This window comes from Plecotus auritus (genome assembly GCF_963455305.1).
Source record: "Plecotus auritus genome assembly, chromosome: 4".
NCBI lineage: Eukaryota > Metazoa > Chordata > Mammalia > Chiroptera > Vespertilionidae > Plecotus > Plecotus auritus.
The window spans coordinates 82800974-82806973 of record NC_137775.1 but is presented as its reverse complement, the minus strand read 5'-3'; the positions used below and the strand labels follow the sequence as shown (position 1 = coordinate 82806973).

At 43.8% G+C, this 6000-nt stretch overlaps 1 protein-coding gene across 1 annotated transcript in view; it reads left to right on the top strand.

Annotated features, from left to right (window-relative positions):
- The first annotated feature begins 4446 nt into the window (after positions 1 to 4446).
- PAQR8 (progestin and adipoQ receptor family member 8) overlaps positions 4447 to 6000 on the top strand; it is a 107927-nt gene continuing 106373 nt past the window's right edge. The window contains exon 1 of the mRNA XM_080666415.1: positions 4447 to 4959. The gene's annotated coding sequence lies outside the window, so the exon portion shown is untranslated. The remainder of the gene's footprint in view (positions 4960 to 6000) is intronic.

Below are 6000 nucleotides of genomic sequence, written 5' to 3'. Positions count from 1 at the left end.
AATAAAAAATAAAAATAGAAAAAAAAATAAAAAAATAAAAATAAAAAAAAATAAAGTGTTGACTCTAAAAATCAATACTACTAATAACTAATTTAGAGGGAAGTAAAAACTAAATGGAAATAACTAGCTTCGTCTAATAATACTTTCTACAATGATGGAAGTTTTCTATATATGCTCTGGCCAGGATAGTAGCCATTAGCCACATGTGTCTATTAAGCGCTTAAAATGTAACCAATACAATGAATTTTTAATTTTATTTAACATTAATTAAATTTAAGTAGCCACTTTGTGGCCAATGATGACCATATTAAAGAGCTCAGCTTTAGACAATAATAATGTGACAAATGGCTAAAGTAGATCAAAGTTAAATATTGTAAAATCTTTGTTTATTCATAAGGAAAATGGATATTTTGAAGGCAGTTATTCATGTTAAAATTTTAAGGATAAAGACTAGAAAATTGAAGTAGAATGTGTTATTTCTAAAGTAGTAGGTGGAAAGAAAAACAAAATACTATCACTACACAGAAGATAGGAAAAGAGATGGAAAAAATCAAAGGAAAACATGATAAATAGAAAGCATAAGAAATATGACAGAAAGAAATAAATACACTGGTTTATTCTTAAAATGGAATACAGAAATTGAATGTAGCCTCATATGTCAAGAGAATACTGAGTGAGTGCCTGGCTGGTGTGGCTCAGTGGTTGAGTGTCAACTTATGAACCAGGAGGTCATGGTTTGATTCCTAGTCAGGGTACATGCCCTGGTTGCAGGTTCGATCCCCAGTGTGGGGCATTCAGGAGACAGCCAATCAATGATTCCCTCTCATTATTGATGTTTCTATCTCTCTCTCCCTCTCCCTTCCTCTCTGAAATCAATTATATATATCCCACTTTTTCACTCAGTATTTCACTCAGTATATATATATATATATATGTGTATATATATATATATATATATATATATATATATATATATATATGAGGAATACTGAGTTGTGGTGCAGTGTTTTCTTCCTTTTCCGCATCCCGCACGGAAAGGGAGAAAGACAGGTTCCTGAGGGGAGGAGCTGGGGGTTAAGAAATTAGAGCAAGAAAAAGACAAGAGACAGAAATAGATTCAAGCTGGGTGCCAGGTGGCTTCCTGTCCTCTGATAGAGAGACAGTCACCCTCACCTCAGACAACACAGCATTATTTATTGGTTTCCAAAAGGGATTTTATGATAAAAAGGAGTTTCGGGTGTGCCCAAATCCTATTCATCAGGATCTGAGTAAGCTCCTTATTTTGGGTGGGTCAAGGTCCTTTTTGTTCCTCATTCCAAGTACATGGAATCAGTACTGATAACAGGATTCTGCCAGTGCCCTTGGGCTCAGCTGATAAGAATTAAAAAAGTATCCATGTGCCTTCCCAGGCGGCTCTCTACACTGAGTGAAAAAGTGGGATACAAAAGATATGCACTTTTATATAAAGTTTCAAAACGTGTTAATAAGTAGTAATAATTTATTAATTTGCTAGTGGCCCAGTGCACAAATTTGTGCACCAGTGAGGTCCCTCAGCCTGGCCTGCACCCTCTCGCAATCTGGGACCCCTCAGGTGATGTCAGAGAGCCAGTTTCGGTCTGATCCCACAAGCCAAGCCGAAGAACCCCACTGGTGCATGAATTCATGCACCGGGCCTCTAGTAAATTAATAAATTATTACTATTTATTAACACACAAAATATCAACTCTAACAATATGTATTAAAATGAATGGTGCAACCCAACTTCAGGATAGTGGTTTCTTTTGGAGGAGGGTCAAAGGTAAAGAGAGATCTATAGCTGAATGTAAGTATTTTAAAAGATTTGAAGCAAACATGACAAAATGTTAACATAAAATTTAGGTGGCAAGTTCTTGGTTTCAAACTATCTTCTGAAACTGATAAGAGTTTTAAACTATTATCTTCCATAAATAAAAATCTAAATTCAAAAGAAATACAGTAGACCAAACATTTATATATTTTCATCTTTTTTCTGCATTGGACTATTTCTCTCTGACTGGTTTAGATCTTAGGACTTGAATTTTATTTCCTGTCACTTAGAAAACATCTGTCCACAAAATAATAATCTAACATAATGAGTCCTTCTCACAGCAGAGGACTAAGGAGCTGGACAGCCCAGTTCCACTAGGAAGTTCTGTTTCCTTAGAACAGGGGTCAACAACTCATTTTACTGTGTTCTGTTAATGTGTCAGTGAGTGCATTGGGGGCCATTGGACAGCTGTGGAAGAGGAAAAGGGAGAAGAGAGAGGGAGAGGAGAAAGTTTTGGTTCAGAGCTACCAATTGACTGCTCACCCCCAGCATATCCTTGTAGTAGAAAGCAGGATAGAATGACCTTATCTCTTTGCTTTGACATTTTTCTATTGCTCCTTTTATTGTATTGCAATTATTGTTTACATGTCTGTCTCCCCCACTGGACCATGTCTTATTCTACTTCTTGACCTGAAATAAAGTAAGCCCTAATGAATGTCTGTTGAATTATCAATGAATACACAGCTTCAGATCTTAAATCATTTTCTCCTGGCATCTTATTTAAGCCTCCTCCCACCTCCCAGCCTTTCTCTTTTGCTTTATCACCTTCTTGGATCCTTTTTCAGGCCCTCACAGTTTGAAATACTTAAGCCTTTTCTATCACTACCTCTAAGCTGGGACACTCAAACGAGCCTCTGGGCTTCGCGGAGTGCTGTGTCAACCTGACTTTTTTACTTTGTGGGAACTCTGGCAGGGAGCTATTGTCAAGAGGATTCATGCCCTTCCTCCCATGTCCCAGGCTGAAGTGTGAGGGCCCCAGCCACCTTCTCACACCCAGTCCTGACCTTCCAAAGCCAGCACTGGTCTGATAACAACCCTGTCTTTTCAAGAGAAACCAGCAGGTGCTTACAGGTGTGGGTGGTACTATCTTAACAGAGATAGCAGTCTGGCCCCCAAGATATTTCTGTTATCTATGCTGTGGGAAATGGTCTATTCGATTTGGCTGCCATTGAAGGGATTTTCCAGCAAAGACATTTATGCAAATGGTCTGTTTGGATGACTGGCCCCACCTTGAGCCTGCTTGCTCATTGGACATCCAGCGTGGGAGACCTGCTGGCCTTTTAGCAGTGAGCTGTTCTGGAGCCTTGCTGAAGTGAGGCAGGGAGTGTAAATGAAGGTCAGACATCTGCACACTTGGTGAGACAGACACAAGTGGGCAAAGCCACCAGTGGCTCACTTAGAAGAAGCCCGCCATTGCCTCAAGAGGGAACAAGACAACGAGTGCATATGTATCTCTCCCTGTCACAGATTGGAGTGGCTGTGGCTGGCCAAGGAAACTGATAGCCAGTCTTGTTGGGTCCTGGGCAGGTCTGCAGTCTCTGGAGGGTCACCCCGGGAGGTTCAACTCTCTGGTTCTGCCCCTCCCTGCCATAGACTCCAACCTGAGCAAAGCAGGGCAGAGCATAAGGGCCTATGGCATTAGCAAGCTCTGCTATCTTAGAACCTCCATAGCATCATCTGTTGTACCAGGCACATCCATGATAAGCTCCAGCAGCTAAAGGAACACCAAAGCTGTGGCCACAGCAAGTTCTGCAGCACTGGGGCTTCTCTGGGAGTCCTTTCCTCAATAACATTGTCCCTCACCTATTGCCATTCCAGCCGCTCTCTGTAATAGATGTAGAAACAGAGTTCAGGATGCTCCATGTTAAGCTGGCCTAGGTGTGGTCCACCCTCACCCTCCCATCACCGACTGGGGTGCAAACGAAGAAAAGGAACCCCAGTCTTACTGGCCCACAGTCTCCAGACTGCTCCAGATGGGATACTATGCACCAGGAATGAACTGTGAACTATTATCTCCCACACGACTCAAAAGACTTGCGTGAACACTGTGCCAAGAAACTTGACCAAACTTTAGTCTGGCTTCCTCCTGTACTAATCTGTGTCCCTAAAGATGACCCCAGTCCCTGTGTCCCTAAAAGTGACCTCAGCCCCTGTGCTGAGTCTTTACTCAAGAAACCACAATTCTGCCAAAACCACAAAATGTCTTTGTAGCCAAACTGTTTTCAGTAATTTTCCATTTCTCCCTAGCCCTTTTTGTTCTCCCCTTTGCACTCCCCTAAGTCCCTGTTAGTTATCTCTAAATGGGCTAACTCCCTTTCGCCCCTTATAAAACCTTAGTCACCTTAAGTTGGTGTTGAGTTCACTTTATCTTGGAGTCTCTCTTTCCTACTGCAGTAACCTGAATAAAATCTGTCTTGCCAACCTAACAAGTATCCTGTGCTATTTCTCTTTGATAGAACATGTCTATAACATGTACTGATGGCCTCAGCCCTCATGCTCCCAGGCCAGGAACCAGTGGAACCATCCCAGGCACCATAGAGGATCCATCAGGAGTCCACTGGGCTCCAGTGGAGATCTGAGCACCTGCTCACCATCACAGAGAAGCCTGCCATCAAGAGGTACCTAAAGACACTTCACCACAACACTTCAGTCTATGAAGATGTGGCCAAGTGCCTTCAGGAGCAGGGATGTGTCCGACATGCATATCAGTGTCAAACCAAGTTCAAGGCCCTTGAGGTGGCCTGCAAGATTGCCCACATGGCCATCCCACACTCTGAGAGAGCCCCTCAAGGTTGCCCCTTCTACAAAGCAGTTCACAGGCAGCAGCAGCCCAGACCACCTCAGGGAGCCGACCCAGCCTTGTAATCTCAACCACCACCACTGGCTGACCCAGGGAAGGAAAAAAGGCAAGGAGCAAGAAGTGGGTGAGCAGAAGGATACTCTCCACAGGAGCAACAAGAGGCACCAGAACCGGAGGTGGAGATAGAGGTAGAGGATCATTTTAAGCTGGAAATAGAAGCACTAGAGGTGTCCAGGGGCCTCAGTCCTGAAAGCCCAGGTGGACAAGACAACTGAGATGGACATAAGCCAGGATCTCCAAGGGACTGGGACAGGTAAGTGGCCCAATGTGTTCTACCAAAGCCTTGATGCCACAGAACTAAGAGGAGAAGGAAATCATAAATGATAAAACCAAGGTTGGTTTCCCCTCAGGGTTCTTGGAAATTTAAGAAAGCTTGGTTTCACTACAGATGCTAGAGTTGGAAGGGACAGCTGGAGACCATCTTTGGCCCTTGCATTTTACAGATAAGAAAATGAATCCAGAAGAAAGTAATTTGCAGAAGGTGACACTCCCAGTTAATGCTAAGGCTGACACTAGAACCCAAGCCCAGTCACCCTTCCACTGGCTTGTAACTGGCTCTTGCCTTAAATGTAGCTGATATCTGGGCATCATGGTAATCTTTTCTATGGGACCTGGAAAGACTAGGATCCAGGAGAGCAGTTAGAATTTTGCTCTATTTTTCTCCAACAAAAGTCCAGAGGAGGCCAGAATCTCCAGATGGAAACCAGCCTCAGAGAGAGACTCCATCATTAGTCACAGAGGCTCCAGCGGTGTCTACAGTGTCCCCTGGAGCACGGCAGGCCAAATGTGCCAGTTCCATCCCAAAGCCAGGACCCTCAGGGGGCCACCAGAGTGCTGCTGCAATTCTTGCAATTGAAATGGCAGAGAACAAGTGCCTGGTCAGCAAATTGGCTGGGAAATCAGCTGCCCAGCTGCAGTGCCACATAGACCAGCACATGGCAATCCTGTGGGCATTGTGTTGGTCTATGGTGGTTGGAAACGGTTACATCTGATGCCAGGAGGTGGTGGCCATTCTTAAGGACATTGTTGATGATGTCCATGAGGGAGTAGCCCTCCTAAACTCATCTCTAGGCCACCTGAGCCAGGACTGAGACCTCCTGCCTCTGCCATATCCTGCTTCCCCAGGACCTTGGGGAGATTTCTCCACTGAAACTGGGGTTTGTTTTTTTTGTTGTTTGTTTTTTTTTTAAATAAATCTTTATTGTTCAGATTATTACAGGTGTTCCTCTTTTTTTTCCCCATAGCTCCCCTCCACCTGATTCCCCACCCCACCCCATTCCCTTACCCCCCGCCA